General features: G+C 30.4%; 1 protein-coding gene across 1 annotated transcript in view; it reads right to left on the minus strand.

Moving 5' to 3' along the window:
• LOC129231859 (tripartite motif-containing protein 2-like) overlaps positions 1-3,495 on the minus strand; it is a 97,344-nt gene extending 93,849 nt beyond the window's left edge. The window contains exon 1 of the mRNA XM_054866242.1: positions 3,298-3,495. The gene's annotated coding sequence lies outside the window, so the exon portion shown is untranslated. The remainder of the gene's footprint in view (positions 1-3,297) is intronic.
• Between the last annotated feature and the right edge of the window lie 14,766 nt (positions 3,496-18,261).

An 18,261-nucleotide genomic window follows, 5' to 3' on the forward strand; every position in this document is an offset into this window, starting at 1 on the left:
TCACCCAATCCATTAAAATGAGGGGTTTTCATTATTTCTAATGTTTAAATAATGAGCATTTCAATTGGTTTTAGCTGTAGTCAAATTATGTTTCTATTTGATAAATTATGTTTGCCTAAAAATATGTTTTTATGCATACGTTGATTTAATATTAATTTATATAAATAATTTGCTCACTAGAATGTACGTTTTGAGTTTATTTTTCAAAATCATTGGTCCTTCTTGATACCACCACCTGTTTTACAGCTTTTTCTAATGGATTTGCTGAGTGGGACCAAGGAGCCCCAGCGCGGGGCTACTTGAACCCACTTTTTAAAAATAGAAAAGAAAAATATAAAAAGTTTAAAATGTTGTTTAAAAAAGGCTTTAGGTGGTAGCAGAACGTCTGAAAAGTGGTAAAAACAAGGTTATCAGTTCACATTATGGGTTTAACAAAGCATTTAGTGCAAAACTCGCAAAAAGTATGAAATTTCGGGTCCAAGTAGCCCCACTTTAAGGTACTTTATTTTTTACTTTTCCCCATGAAAAAGAGAAGTGAAAATTTTCCAACTTTTTTTGGAGGTGCAAATTTACTGCCAAAAATAAAAATAATGTTTCAATGCAAGTTTTATTATAAAATGTATTGTTCTTTTTTATGTACCGAAATTTTCAGAACAAATTTACCACTTGTTCATTTTGAAAAAAAAAATGTTGTCTTAACTATTTCACTTTGCCCCGCCACATTCCCCTACTAATATGTATCAAATATTTTTGTGTCGTATAAATCACTCGACTTGTATTTTGGACCCTTTTTTCGTCAATTTCTCCTTTTACGGTTGTAGCAACAATACATATTTGTATTTTAAAATTTTTATTCATTGTGTTTTAATATTTTATTGAAACTCAAATGTGAGTTATACATAAGTGTTATTGCATCTTGGATAACTTTCTGAATAGAAATACATATGTCCATAAATGATGTCACACTTTTTGCAACATGTTTGATCTCTCCTCTCCCCTCTTTGTCACAAAGGGTCACACTTAACCTTATTGCCCCCCCTCCCCCCAACGTCACACATTACGCTATTTTTCATATGCATATTTTCATAATAAATGCGTGATGTCACACTTCTTGTCACCCCCTTCCATTTCTCACAAACTGTCACAATTTCACGAACCCCCTCACCCCTCAAAGTGTGACATCATTTGTGAACAGCCCCTTAAAATATTTTCATCCAACAAAATTTCAAAACTATTCGAAAATGAAAGCGAAGGTAAGAATAAATCTAGTTTGATTAAGAGAATAGTAGTTTGAAACCGATTTTTAATATAAGTAAAAGAACATTTTTTAACTAGCAGTTTAACTACATTCTATTAATAAACGCTTTAAAATAATTTGTTATTGAAAACAGATTCATAATCACATCTAGATGAAATACAAAGTCACTTAAAAAAGACTTTCTGTATTATTTTTAATTTCAAATCTGAAATTATTTCCAAAAATTCTTGATACTAAAATCATAAACGAGATAGTATTTAAAAACATAAATTAAAAAAAAAAATTAGCATTTCATTTTTAAATGTGTAAAACTGGAATAATATTAATTTATCAGCTTTCCATATAGTTTTTTTAAATATTTCACAATGAATGTACTTATGTGAATGAATGAATTCACTTTATAATTCTACATTTTAACTTTTGTAATCATACCATTTTGTAACGCAACAATCAAAGAGGAGCAAAATTTTCCTAAATAACTAAAAAGTTCCAAAAATTCATTCGTCTTGATACTAAAATCGTATAAGAAATATCAGCTGAGAACATGAATTTGATAACATAAATTAATTTCCTATGAATATTTTACTTTTATAAACATGTGTTGCTTGAATAATTTTAATTCATCAGCTTTCCAAATGTATTTGTTAAAATCTCATAATAAAATTCACTTCAAATTTTTAGCTTTAAGGTTCTCTAATCCAACCATATTGTAAAGCAACAATCAGAGAAGAGAAAATTGTCCAATTAATCAAAATATTCCGAAAACTAATTCGTCTTGATTATAAAATCGTATCAGGGATGTTATTTGAGATCATCAATTTGATAACATAAGTTAATTTCCTATGAGTATTTTCTTTTAAAACATGTAACCCTAGAATTATTTTTAATTTATCAGATTCCCAACTTTTTTTTAAATATTTCATAATGAATTTCATTTCGTACTTCTATATTCAAGCTTCTCTAAACACAACATGTTGTCAAGCAACAATCGAAGAAGAGCAAAATTATCCTAGTCAATCATAATTTTCCACACATTAATTCGTCTTGATACTAAAATCGGAAGTGAGATATTAGTTAAAAACAAAAATTTGATAACACAAATTAATTTCCTATGAGTATTTTGTTTTTGAACGTGTTATGCTTGAATAATATTAATTTGTCAGCTTTACAAATGTATTTTTTAAAACATTTCATGGTAAATTTTTCTTTAAATTTGTACATCTACTCTAACTCCTAAACACTCTCTAATATCCCAAAGTTTTTTTAAGCACATCATGTTGTAAAGCAACAATCGGAAAAGAGTAAAATTATCCTAATTTATCAAAATTTTCCAAAAATTCATTCATTTTGATATTACGAGTATAATCGTAAATGAGATATTGGTTAAAAACAAAAATTTGGTAGCACAAACTACGAATATTTTATTTTAAACAATTTTAATTTTTCAGCTTTCGAAATGTGTGTGTGTGTTTCTTTTCTTTTTTTTTTTTTTAAACATTGCATAACATAATTTTCTTCATATTTGTACATGTACTCTAATCTCTAAACGTTTCTCTCAACACACCATGTTGTAAAGCAACAATCGGAGAAGAGCAAAATATCCTTCTTTAACAAAAATTCTCAAAACTTGATACTAAAATTGTAAATGAGGTATTAGTTAAAGTATCAATTTGATGCCATAAATTAATTAAAAATTAATTTACAGTGAGTATTTCATTTTTAAACAAGTAATGTTTGAACAATTTTAACGCATAAGCTTTCCAAATGTATTTTTTTTAAATATTTCACAACAAATCTCCCTTAATTTTTCTACACTTAAACTTCTCTACTCACACCATATTGTAAAGCAAAAATCGGAGAATAGCATAATTTATTGAAGTAATTATGTTTTTAATGTCATTTTGTACCTTTTTCCGCTATGACAAATAACATATTTTTTAAAGAATTTTATCATCCCCCAAAATAAACTAGTATGTTCCTAAAATTAAGGAAAATCTAACTATAAATTACCGCTACATAGAATTGGAAAAAAAAATTACCTCATAAAATCCTTCCTTTTTAAAGTGGTGACATTTGTAGAAACAGGTATCAAAAATAGTTGTTGTGCTTTAAAAAATAGCATCATTCAGTTAAAGATCTATGAGCTCTTTAAATGTTATGCAGATTGACATAACATGCGGATAATACCGCTGATATGTAACAATTTTTCTACGCCGATGTGCGGTTCAGTACGCGAAACCCGGCAACTGTATATCACTCCAATCGTCATCTTGGTTGGAACGGGAGTTGGAGATCAATGGTTGCCAAATCTTGGCGGTTATATAAGTCGCCAAGAGCTGCACACTAAACTGCATTGGAGGGCGCGGTTTAATGAAACCTTTTCTCTGGATAGTGATTCACGAACGTAACCGGAAATTTGCAAATGAGAAAAAAAATCGCTCTTCGAAAACAAACTAAAACAAAATCCGATAATGTACCACACGTGTGCTATGCATTTTTGGTCTCAGATAGGTACTTTTTTTTTGTTGGTACTTTTCGTGTCGAATGTTTTTTGTAAATGAGTGTACAGATAATTTGTTGTTTCGTGTTATGACATATGGATAATCTCAAAGAATAATTTCCTTCAACGTTTGAAAAAAAAAGCGATTTGAATGGATTGTGGAGTTTTTTACATGTCTTGTTTCAGAAGGATCTACTATTAATAAATTTGTGGCTAATATAACTATTACCGAGGTATACGAAATTTTTAACTTTCAAAAAAGGTTAAAATTCTAAAATTTAGCATCTCAATATTATAAATAATACTATTTATACATTTATATGAAATTTATGTATTCATATTTGGAAAACAATTCTCGAAAATTAACAAAAAGAGTTTTTATTTTCCCTCGGAAACATTAAAAATATTTTGAAACATTCCGAACGAAGTGAAGCACCCAAACGGCTCTTTTGAAGATGTTATTAGAGGAGCTCCCAAACTTGTTCGAGTCACGGCACCCCTTGAATAATAATAATTTTCTTGCGCCACCCAAATCGCATCTCTACTACACTGCAAATAAACCTGCACAATTTGGAACACTTTGTTTCAGAAAAAGTGATCTTAATATGTGAATGTGCGCTATGAAGTGTTCTGAATAAGTTCCGTCAGAAGGAAAGTGTTCTGGGTAGTGAACCTCGAGTGCCAACACATGAGTCCAGGCAGCAGATGGTTCGACAACACAATTTGAAAACATGTTTAGTCACATTTGGGCACACTTGTAAAATCATTGCTTTCTTTGCTGCAATGAGAATGGCTAGATCAAGATTGGTTGGTTGTACTATATACTGTATATATACACTATTAAATTAAATGACGTTATTTTTACTGTAAATTTCGTTACATTTTTTTCAATACCCTCACTCATAAACTTAATTGAAAGAACTTTGTGCTACGAAATTGTGACGTATTTCATCACGTGTGCCAAATTCTGCGAAGCTACGCAGAAAGTATTAGTAAACATTGATGTCGATTTCAGAATTTTCATCTGTAACTAATATGGTATGATTTGGAATAATTTAATGCAAGTTACTTATTTCTATTACTATTCATTACACTATGCTTAAACATTTGAAAATTGACTTAGCACTCGCAGATCGCTGAGCTCCATATTTTGCGTACATAATGCGTTAGCATTTGTACATTAAGCACTTGTACATCTCTGAGCATTCACATTTTGTTTAAAATAAACTTTTATTCATCATACTATTTAAGTTGTAGAAGAATCTAAATAACTAAATTTAAAAATTATACAATTGTAATCTAGATGTTTGATCATCGATTATGCTTGGAACAAGGATCCCTAACATTTATTGTTATTTGTTACACTTTATAAATTTATGAAATATGAGTTTCACAATTTAAATTTAACACAAATGCATAGTAAAGCAAAAAAAAAAGATGTTTGAATTTCTACTCTGAGCTCGAAATATATGCAAAAAGTTATATCAGCTGTCTTGATATGATTTCTAAAACTACTAAAGCTTATACAGGCTTGTATAAATGTATGTGTGTCTCAGTACATATATCGGGCCTGGAATTGTTCAAAAATAGGACTGGGAAACAAAAGGTTTAAAACCACTGGTTTAGAAGATAATTCTGAGAAATTTACCTTTTTTTGCCTTATTTAAATCAATTTTTCAATTTGCTGTTCGACACGTTAATAAAAAATTTTATATTTTGAAAAATGATCATGTCCTGTTTAAGAAAAGTGTACAACTTGATGAACTAAAATTAAATAACATATGATGAAAATTTTGACGAAAAACGTGTAATTATTGCATAAGTAAAAAGTTCATTCTGTTGCAGATATTAAAGAAATATTTCAATATTATACATATATTTCATGCAAACTATTTAGCATTATAAAAGAGAGGCTCAGGGGGCCACAGACTGGAATACTCGAAATTTTCAGGGCTTTTAATTTAAAAAATTCTAATTTTAGCTTCAATAACGCAATTTTAGGCCATATTTTTAATGTTCGGAAAAAAGGTGTAGGAATACCTTCCCGAGATATTTGTTGAAGCTGATGTTTTGAAAATAACGTTTAAGCTGTCTTTGGGTGATGTAAAGGTGAGAAAACGAGGGAGGGGGGGGGCTAGAAAAATGAATTAAACTGGAGTTTTAAAATTGCAATTTTATAGTCTTTAGTAAGCAATAAGGGTAAGAGCTTCTATGAATGATCCTCTCGATAACGATTCAGAGGTGAAGAATTAAGAACATTTTAAGGGAACTTAAGGGGATATCCAACCTTAATGTTTCAAAATTTAATTTTGAAAGTATAGTTTTAAGTTGAACTTGAAGATGTTAGAGGAAGGAGACTCGGAGGATCTCGCAGTAAATTAAAAAAAAGAGAGAAAAAACTGATACCTTAAAAAACATTTCAGCTATATTTGATGATAAAAGGGAAGGAAGGAGGGGAGGGGGATCTAATTCTAGAAAAATATTATCCAAGAGAATTTAGTGTTAAAGGGGGCATATATTATTTGTGTTCAACTGATAAAGTTTATAAATGTAAAAAATAGCTTTTATAAATTAATTTTTTATTTAATTTTACAATAGAATCGACTTGCATGTAAAAACGAGGATTCTGCAATACAACTGTCCAGCAATGTGATGTGAATTTTAAAATCTGTACATGTGTCAAATAAATTAATTAAAAAAATATTGAGTTAAATGATTATTAAGTAGTAAAGCTGCAAACGATTTCTGCAGATGCGTTTCAAGATTCCCTTTTGTTGAATAGAAATGAACATACTTCTGTTCAAGCTCGAGTTATGTAAGAATTTTTTCTGACGTTTGTATTTAAATTTCCAGACATTTGAAACTAAAAATTCATTTTTTAGTATTTTGAAAAGCTTTGAAACAATGAACCTACCACACTAAATTTAATTTAACGTTCGACTGAAACAAAAAAAGTCAAAATTGATCAACACTCAATTAATTAAACTTTTTCTCAAAGACGATGAGGATTCCGCAATACTACTTTCAGCAATGTGATGTAAATTTTAAAATGTGTATTTATGTCAGTTAGGTTAATTTTAAAAATATTTCGTTTTACGACAATATGTGTTTAGTAAACAGAAAAATAGGAGGTCAGAGGTTCTAAGTGCATCAGTTTAAAATGTAAATTAAATACTTGTTTTAATTTTTAGCTTCATTAGAGAACTTATTTCTTCATTGAGACAATTTAACTTTTTTAACAGCACTCTGTATTTCAAAATATAATTAAGCGAGTTTGACCAGAAATTTCTGTGAACTAGTGTTTTTATTTAAAGAAAATTGCACTGTTGAAAAAATTCAAGTACAACTGAAACATTTTAAGTTGAAGTGGCCCATTCAACTCAAACATAATTCGATCCAATCGAATAAGACTATCTACCAATAACACAGCCAAAAATTTGCATTTCCTCATCCAGTTGAAATTTCTCACTACGCTACTGGTAGATAGCATTCCATCGAATTAAACACAATCGAGTTGAATTTGCCATTAATAAAAAGCAAGTTACGTTTAATAACTTTTGATTAACCTAATAATCGGATTTTCACAAAATTTTGCTCCAGAATTAATTTTTCCAAAAAAAAAAAAATACTGAAATAACAATTTAGAAACAGTACCTAGTGAAATAGTTGTCGCTCAATTTTTCACCAAGTGGACGTCCATTCATAACATCATATCAGGGGCACATTCAACCTAACATAATTGATGATTTGGTTCGAACGAATTCTATCAATCAAAAGTGAAACCAGAAATTTCTTTTACTCCACCCAGTCTCGCTACGTGACTGGTACATAGAATTCGATCGAATCGAACATAATCGAAAAAAATATGCTTCTTAGTCGTCATTGAAAACTACACCGATTTGGCTAAAAAAAGAAAAAGTGTTAACGCTTCTTTTGGAATTTCTGTGCACACCAAAAACGGAGATGCACAACAAGACTCCACTCAGTCTACATACAAAATTTTAACTTATTACGGCGTACAGTTTTTCAGTTATGCGAGATACGTTTAATCCAGGGGTGAATTCGTGCCTGGTCTTACTGGAACGCCGTTACTTTTCAAGAAAAAATAATTTTACTTCCACACAAAACTAGCCAAAAATCGTTCTTCAATAATTTATCATTAGGGTTTTTGGTACTGGAACATTTACGAATTCACCTCTGATGCATACGTACTTACTGACGTCACGAGAAAACTCGTGATAATAAATTCAGTAATTATCAAAAATGGGCATTTTCATTGCCCGTGCATTCATATGCACTTGCAGACGGGTCGAAAACACTAAACATACATCTGGGAATGAGTTAAATGGAATTTTTTGGCCTGATTCAAATGAAATTGTTTTTTTTAATTTAATGCATTTACTCCTGTACTTTGCACAAGGAAGAAAAACTAAATACTAACTAATTGTTAAATCCATCTTTGCAGTGAAGTTTCACAGAAATGATTAGTTATGAAAGAATTTCATTGCATTTTAATGGTATAAAAGAACACTACTTTTTTTAATGATCATTGATCATAAACCGAGCAATAGTCTACTGAGTAGCTAGGTAGTAGGAACGTAAACAAATTAGATTTATAGACAGTAATAAAAAAGTTTTTGTTCTTGAGGAATTATTTTTTTTTAAATTAGTTTATATAACCATTTGTTTTTGATACATTTTTGTTTACTTTTTACATTATTGATTGGTTTTGAAAACTTACTTATGGGAATTTATATTTCAAATTTAGTTATCATTTCTGTAGTAAATATGATTTTGTACTACAATTTCCTGCTACTTTTTTTACTCATTTGTCATTTTGCTGTAAACTATTCAAATGGTTTTGAGATGCCATTAGATTTTAAATTTTCAAACTTATAATGCAGATTAGTAATCATATTCACTCAAAGCATAAACCCATCTTCAAGCCGGCAGTCTCAACAAAAAGGAATTTAGTGAGTATTTTTTCTTTTTATAAGCTTCTTTTATAATTGGGTAACACACATTCTGGGTGCATATTAGTGATCAGTAATTGATCCGAAATATATCCTGAAAACTGTACTAAAACGTGTGCCACAAAATGTTTAGCGCAAGTGTTCAAAAACCATCCTTTTACACTATCCATGAAATGTCTAAAAAGTGCGCTAAAAAGGATATATATGTTCCGAACAGTGTTTCTAGAAGTGTTTTGAAAACTAACCGGAAAAAGTGTTCTAAAAAAGGGGACAAGTGTACGCGTTCAAAAAGTATTATGACATCTGCTGACAAAACGGTTCTAATCACTATTACAAAAATAGTGTTCTTAAAAAGGAGACAAGTGTACGTGTGTAAATAGTGTTCAACAAGTGTTTGATTACTTGCAGTGTATATATATACAGTCAACTCTTAAAAACTCGAAGTCCCAAGGGTCCGGCTAAAACCTTCGAGTAATCGGTAGTTCGAGTTATCTGAAATTCCTTTCCCTGCCTTCTGAAAAATATTTTTTGTTTTCTTTTTAGTTGATTTTCTTTTTAATTGATAGACTATAACACTTACAGTTTGGATAAAATTTATTATTGGTACTACGTGAAAATATCTTTACAGATCATAAATAGAAGATACTTTGAAAAATGAAGTTATTTTTGACTATTTACATTTTTAAGCGCATCTTAAATTGTCATAAATTTAGTACATTGTAGGCCAAATTTCATTTCTCTTAATTTCAGTTTGCATTGCTTTTAAACGTCTTTGGTTCTAAAAGCAGATTACTTGATTCCTGAAGAAAATAAAGAATACTTTTTTCAATTTTTGCCAAAGTTTTAAGTCTCTCAAAGATTATTTAGCAATAAAATTTTAGGTCGTCAGCCACGGCAAAAGGTATAGCTTCTCACGCAATCTTTCAACACTATGTGCATTAAGGAGCATTACTGTAAATAAATTATCCCCCTCAGCTCATAAACAAAGCAATGTGGTAAGGGGGGTGGGATTTTCTTTTTTACTTCTTTTGACTGCATTTTTATGCATAAAATGAAATCGAAACTCTCTTAAAATCTTCGACTTAAAATTAGTACAATCGGGCAATAGAGACAACTTTGTATTACATTAAATTATTTCGGGACCGAATGAAAACTTCGAGATAATGGAATATTCGAGTCATGAGGTTTAAAGTTATCGAAAGTCGACTGTTTATATTTATGCCATGGGAAATTCACAGCACGTTTTGCCTCTCTCTGCGATCCTCATTTTGGAATCCTCTGTGTAAGTCGGTTCCCAACAATCCCTACATGAATATGTTTATGTATTATAATTGCATTCGTTATTCACAATATGATTTACAACCAATTGTTGTAGGCAAGGCTTAATTTTTAACATAAAACTCTAAACTCATCAAAACTTAATTTCAAACGTAAATAGCCTGAAAAATGCTCCATAAAATCCTATAGTAGTGTGAGAACTCAGCTCCAGTGAACTTCCATGCAAATTAAGCCCAAATTATAGGGAGGATTGGCACCAAAGTCCATTTGTGCAACCAAAGTTTTCTCCACAGCTTTTATATAGTAGATGCACACTAGGGTGGTTCAAAAAAACTTTTTCTCAGCTAGAGTCCAGGACATCCCCTAACTTTCTTAGACTGACAAATAGCATTATGCTGTAAAAGTTTTAGCTTCTTACCCGAATTTTAAGACGGTGCTCAATGACCCCGCAATTTAACATTAGCCGTACCATAGAAAATGTCACAAATTTAGAAACATTTAATTTCCCCAGCTGTTCTTTTGTAAATAATTATTTTATTGCCATGTGTATGCATAATACTCGAGTATATTATAATATGTAGCGTTGTTTTTCATTTCAATGTATTTTTTAACCCCCAACCCCATACTGATTAAGTTAGGGGGAAAGGGTTGAGCACCCTCTTTCAGTTAAAATAGGAAGCTAAAATACTTCCAGTATATTGTTATCCACAAGTCTAAAAATATTGAGGGGTGTCCTGGTATCTAGGAGAAACTTTTTTTCTTACATGTATTTTTGAACCACCCTAATGCACACATATATTCGCGATATAGTTTTAATCTAAGGGTTTTGAGGAGATCAACTCCCCTCCTCGTTGCATTCGCACATGAAATCCTCTTCGTTGTATTCTTGCTTAACAACACTGTGACTGCATTTAATATCTGAAAATATTTTCCCATATAAGGCAGTGAGAAGCAAAGGGATGCAAGTCGACTATTTTAAGTTTCGAGTAAAACGCGTTTAAAGATCAGATCCTAGGTAGGCTTTCATTGACATTTTTTTCTAAATCATGCTATACAGCAGCACCTACCAGGTCTACTAGTACAATCTCTTGCCCTAAGACAGAGGAGAGGTTCACCTACCATTTGTACTGATTATCTCCAAATTTTTAATTTTGCCACTTGCATCCCTTTGCTTCTCACTACCTCATATTTGGTTACAGGATGAAAGGGTAGCTTGAAAACTAGCTAACTCGCAAGATTTATCGATGCTTAAGATGACCCATGCATGTCCTGCTAATTTACATGCACCTCGTTCCGAATTGAAAGGTTGACAATTCGTCAGAAATTGGATGGTTAATTTTGCCTATTTAAGTACATTTTCGTAAAACTGAATGAACTTAATGTGACCCTTCGGGGCAAATAATTACTAAATCTATTCACTGCTCAGAAGAAAAAAAGAACTGATTCAGAGAAAAAAATAATAATTTTGAAAGCACTTCAGCGACTTTCATTGCTGCTCAACCATAAAACGGTGATCAGAAGAAGTGGAAGTGGAAAGAGGGAGACATTTATTGGAGAAGTTATTCAGCAATTGAAAAGTTTGAGTGAAGCCTTTCTGTTTAAAGCTTCCCTCAAATGGAAATCAAGAGGAAATATAAAAATGAGAACAGCAGATTAAAAACACATTTATCGTCCATGTACAATCTTTGAATATGCCAATAGAAATAAATTCAACTTTTATTGAAATTACATCTGATCTATCCTTAAGGCAAGAACTTTGATAAATGCCTTTAGTGGAGGTCAGATGTAGTTTAAAAGATGAATATTTTCAGCTATCACTTCAGTTTCGGAGCATGGAAGATAAGATAAGCAATATCAATTTTAAAGTTTTCAAAAAAGACTAACCTCGGATTGAAAATCTACAAAATACAATTTACGCGTACTATATTTTACCTGATAGTTTTGAGTTGGAATGATACAATATCTTAATTGGACATTCATTCACATTTTTGTCGGAAGGGCGCAAACACTGATCCTGAAAACAATTGGGCTTGTTAAACTTTCTTTTAGAAACAGTTATCAAGCTACGTTTTCCTAAAAAAAACTTAACTATTAAATTAATATAATTAATTATTCCCTGAAAATCAGTCCTCCATCAGTATCCCTTTAATTTTTAAACTTTTCTGTTTAAGGAGGCGTGTTGCAAAATTTCCACAGCTGAGACTTCATTTGAAATTATTTGTAATTAATTCACTTCTTATGAATATTTATAATTCATTACCAAAAACATATTCATTACTGAAAATACTTTATAAAATCAATGAAACTGATTCAGATTTGTAATGAAATCCTAAATCATTAATTATCCCAAATCTGTTTAAAGTACATTAATAATACGGGTTCCATTTAGAATATAAGTGCATTTAATACTTGTTTATGTAGGGAAATGTGGGGCAAAGTGAAATGGTTAAGATGACCGAGTTTTATCAAAATGAAGAAATTGGAAATTTAATTTGAAAATTTCGGTAGATGAAGAAAGAACAAATTATTTTGAATAACACTTGCATTGAAGCATTATATTTAATTTTTGGCAGTAAATTTGAACCTACAAAATAAATGAAATTTTTTTCACTTCTTTATTTCACGGGGCGAAGTGAAAAATATAATATTTTTCTAATCAAACATTTTCTATTCGAGTTTTAAAGATTTTTTGATCAAATTAATGAGTTAGTAAAATGAATGAATAAATGAAAAGTCAATGAAACAATAATCGAATAAATAAATAAGTTGATAGGTATATGTGAGAAAAAATAATGAATGAATAAAACAGCGAATGAATAAGAAAATAAGTGACTGGATGAACAAATAAGGGAATTATTGAATGAAGGAATGTAAATGAAACAATTTATAAATGAATACGTAAGTGATCTGATAAAAGATTGAATTAGTAAATGAAATTATCTGTTTCATTTTGCCCTATCCACTTAGGCCCTCATGCACTTGACTAACTGTACAAAGCATTTAAAATACAAATCAGCATCATGTTAAAAAGAACAAATATTAAACTGAATATTAGTAGGCCTAAATTAATGTTTAAAATATTAATAACAGTAACTTCATCATTTAATAATAACAAAAATAATGTTCGACTTAATTCAAAATAATCCAACATGAGTATAACTTTTTGAAAACTGCTTGTAATATCATATTCTTTGATTTTCAGAGGTAATTTTTTGTTGATTGGAATAGACCACACGTGTTAATAGATAGTTAAAATATTACTAGATAGGTGGCGCTAAAAGCAGAGTATATATTTCACCATTTCACTTTGCCCCACATTCCCCTACTTGTATAAATCTAATTTGACATTCTAGAGAGCAGGAAGGAAACTTTAAATGATGGCGCGAGTGACCACCATATTATGCAGCCAGACAAACACATACAGCTCCCCTGTTCGAATATTTGTTGAAAATGGATTTGTATTATGCTGCAGAAACACACACACACACACACACAACTAAAAAAGTATAAGTTTTATGGTTTAAAAGTTAATAGATCATACATAAATTTTTCCATTAAATTCTAAGCTAGCTAAAGTCAAAAATAGTTTTTAAAAACCATTAAAAATGATGTTTTATAACTGTACAGTGTACAAGCACCGCACACAGTCGATCAGCTAATTTACAATGACTAGTTTACAGGAATTGCCACATGCTTTAAGCCCCTACTTGACACAACTATCTTCTTAACGTAGCAAGAAAATGCCACGGTGTACAGTGTAGCCCTTGCTCTCCCCAAACTATAGTGCCATTTAAAACAGCATTTCTCAACCAGAGTTTCCCGGAGTCCTAGTGTTTCGTAAAATATTTTTTTAACTTCCGTTATAAATCAAGAGACTTTATTGCACTAGTTCTCTTTATCTAAAACAGACAGATTTGGGCCCTACAGATTTTGCTGCAGGGGAACTCTAAATTTATAGATCCGGGTCTGCAAAAAGATATCATTTTTTGTATTCATTAACATTCAATACAAGTGTTGAGTTTAAAAAATATTGCTTTGTAAATGTATTAGTACACAGATTATAGGGTTCCTTGACATTTTTATACTGCCGGAAAGGTTCATAAGAGTGAGATCATTGGGAAAAACAGGTTTGCACTATTGTTTGGAAATTTTGCAAATTTGCATTACCCTCCAATTAACTCCTTCTAAAAAAATGTCATCTTAATTAAAACGCATTTAGATTTATTACAATTGCACATTTTTTCATAGAGATCTATGGTATTTTTGTAGAGCACGAGAAAGAAGACACGCAACATGCTATACATTATGGATTCGCTAGATCATTTTTCCTTAAAATGCAGAATCATATTAAAAATGGTTTTAAAACATTTAACGTAAGTTTCGCCATCAATAGAGTTCGAAATAGTAAGTTACTATAGCGTTTTTAGGCAGATCAGATCATACTCTTACATTTAAAACAAGATTATAGATATACTTTCATGTAAAGACAGTTATTTCAAGACACTTAAACCTGCTTATTTAAATGTACAATGCACTTGAGCTCAAAATCTTTTACACTGGAGAAGAAATTTCATTTCAAACTTAGCTTATATTTTTCTAAATATGAAGCAAAACAGTGAATTTTTGAATAAATTTACGTTTCTGAAACGCTCATCATAAAAAATACTTAAAATATTGCTTTGAAATACTTAAAAAAATAGATCACGTAATACTTTGCTAAGAGTATGATTTTATACATAAAAAAACGAAAGAAAGTTATCTCTATTATAAAAAAAAAACAAGTGACTTTAAGTAGGAAAACATAGAAAGTACTTTTAAAAGTTCAATGTGGCTTTAAGGGGGTCCGGGACACAAAAATCGTCTAATTTTGCAATTTTTTTTAAATCATGTGTAAAATTACTCCTTTTTTTTCTGCTTAAAAGGACGTTTGAATCTTGTTTCTATCTTAAATAGAACGAATGATAGAATTATTTTTGTTGCATGCACCTAACTAATGTGTACTTAACTTTAAAACTTTAAACGCGTTTTTCTCCATGATGCCATTTTTCTCGATTTCTGGCATTCAAACTCTTATAAGTCAGGAACCGATAAAGATAAAGTAATAAAACTTGGAACATATCTTTTTCAAACAGTTTACTTTAATTTTTATTCGGCGACTTTGAAAAGAACGTTTACTGCAAAAATTATAATTTTTTTAAAAAAAAAGTATCTTCAAATTTTTCGAAATTTTTCTTCAAATATTTTTTATTTTTTATTGAATCAATATTCTTTAAATCGCCGAATAAAAATTTAAGCTTAGACATTTGTGCGTGATTTATTTTTAAAAAAAAATTGAAAATGAATCAAGAATATTTTGAGTTATAGCAATTTAAAGCAACCCCATTTTTTAAAAAAAACTAATTAAATTGAAATAAAAATTTTTTTTTTCATATTTATGTTATGATTTTTCTTATTAAATAAATGGTGAATCAGTACAAAAAATTTCAAAACTATAAAGTATATAATAAAAAAAATTTCAAAATGTGTCCCGGACCCCCTTAAAATTATTTCTATGTTATTATAAAACTATCATCTGAAAAATTGCGACATAAATCACAAGCCCGACTGAGTCTCCGCGTGAAAGACGCGTGACTTCACTTTCTGTCTGTGAAGGAAAGATGAATTAATGCCCTTTCAATAGGTTTGAGAATGACGTGCTTGAGGCACAAAAGTAGATTTCTTGTGAAGAAAAAACTCTTAGGTACAAATTTAAATTAAAAAAAACTCATGGTAAAAATAAAATACTGATAAGTAAATTTTTGAAGGTTTGAAAAGTACCCTCCATTTATGGTTTTGGCAGGAGACATAACATACAGGAGTTCGAAAAATCCTTAACACATTTTAAAAATTCATAGAAAAGTAACAATTTGTCCTATGAATATGCGGTTTGCGCTATAATACTTCACAGGTTCAAGAATTATTTTATAATTTAGTTTGAAAAAAAGGAAAAAGGAAAAGAAAAAAGTGTAATTAAAAGTAATCGCTGTACCGTCACAGTACGAAAAACAAACGTCATGTGAGGTGTTTAATCATCTTATTAAGCACATCGAAACGGTACTCAACCTCATCCCATGTTCCCAAACGGTACATACATTGAACTGTAATAATGAAAGGTATTGCTTTCTGTTCAATGAAATAATTCAGTTTAATAAAATAATGAAAGGTATTGCTTTCTGTTTAATGAAATAATTCAGTTTAATAAAATAATGAAAAGTATTGCTTTCTGTTTAACAAAATAATTAAACACCTCACCTGATGTTTGTTTTTCTTACTTCACGATACAGCGATTACTTATGATTATACTTTTTTCTTTTTCCATTTTTTTACGATATCATCAAAAATTCTTGAATATGTAAAGTATTGTGGCACAATCCGCAAATTCATACGACAATTTGTTGCTTTTCTATGAATTTTTAAAAATGTGTCAAGGACCTTTCGGACATCCTGTATAATTATTGCCTACTGCAAATTTAGTTTAACATTCATTGCGTATACGGAAAAAAAATGTGTCTATAATATTTAGATAAGCCATCAAAATTAAATAAATTCATCTCTCGTGTGGTTTCAAGTTAACTCCAAGAATTACTAATATTGTTATTATTATTGTTATTTTGACTTTGTAAAATTTACTCAGCGGGGAGCCTTCGAATATGCAAAGGCTTTTGTACGAACTTGCACCACTTTTACCACCCTTATGTCAGGGTTGAAATTTAAAAATTTATCTTTGGAAAACTTTTTTGATCTAAAATTAGTCATCTTGATACCTGTATGATCTTTGGTAGATACAAGGAATGTAAGAAAAAAGAAGCCATCTAATAATTTACGCCACTCCAAAATCAATAAATGAAAACAACTCGTTTCAGTTCCACCCTCGTTTTGTGTAGTAAAAATGCAATGTTTATTTTTTTTTGTTTCAAACGAATCTTTTACCTTTTTTTTTCATTTACATTACTTTCTTTCTTTAAAAAATTACTTATCTGAAACGGTGTCCGCAGTAAAAATTAGTATAAAGGCAGGGATCGATTTACACACTTGGGTGCCCCGAGGCACTGACAAATGTGGTGCCCCCCCCCCCCCCCCAAAAAAATGAAGGTAATTTTTGGATATTATTTTGATAGAAAGATAACTCTAAAATAAATTTCTGATTTTCATGTAAGAAAATTTTTTACAGTCGCAGATGGAGAAACTATGATGGTTAAGGTAAATCATAATGTGCTTCCTGCGTTCCTTTGTTTTCTCCTTTGTTTTCTTGTAGTAAAATCTTCTATAATGTCCTTATAATCAAGTTTGGCGGTCAAACGTCTTTCTATTGATAATAGAGCTAATGAAGATAATTTACTATCAGAAATGAGAGTATGCAAAGGACACTTAATTCTCTTCAATAGCAAAAATGATCGTTCTCCACTACAACTGGAGATTGGCAAAGTCAAAAACAATTTCAGGGCTGTATCTACATTGGCAAAAGTATCTATTTACCAAGTTTATGGATTTTTTTAAACTTTTCGGTCATTAAACGTTCTTTTCCGATGATTGAACTAATATAAATAAATTCATCAGGTAAAGATTTCTCCAAATCCCAGAAGTAAGATTTTTAAAGATCTTTTGCACTTTCTCGAATATTTTGCTTGTCGCATTTAAACAAGCAAGAAAATTTCCTTAATATTCCATCATAGGCTGACATTCTGAATTTTAGTTTTGTAATCAAATTATAACAGATTACATAAAAACAGGAAACCTTGAAACTTTGCTTAGAGTCTAATATGACTTCTTCACATTGTCTATCATAAAACTATTTTGGGATTTTTTTTCTGTCTTTTTGCTCAAAAAAAAAAAAAGAAAATGATGACAGACATTTGGTGCTCCCTTTCCTTTGGTGCCCCGGGTCCGGGCCCCGAATGCCCCGCCGAAAATCAGTCCCTGTATAAAGGCTTTATTACTTTCAATTGAGATCTTTTGGTTTCAGTATGCAATTTGTGATTCAGACGAAATGCAATGCAGAATCTTTATTATTATTTTGAATAGAAGTTCCGTGAATCCAAACAAAGAAGCCGTTCCTTAAAGTTGCCTCACTGTTTCTATACACCTGTGCAAAAGAAAGTAACTGAACCCTAATGGCTCTTGAGACATAATTCGAGTCCTTGACTTCTTGTCACCTTTGGTATTGCGTCATAACGGAACTTACTGCAAATAGGAGCTTAGGACTTACGAAGTTG

This window comes from Uloborus diversus, chromosome 10, assembly GCF_026930045.1.
Source record: "Uloborus diversus isolate 005 chromosome 10, Udiv.v.3.1, whole genome shotgun sequence".
In the NCBI taxonomy this organism is placed as follows: Eukaryota; Metazoa; Arthropoda; class Arachnida; order Araneae; family Uloboridae; genus Uloborus; species Uloborus diversus.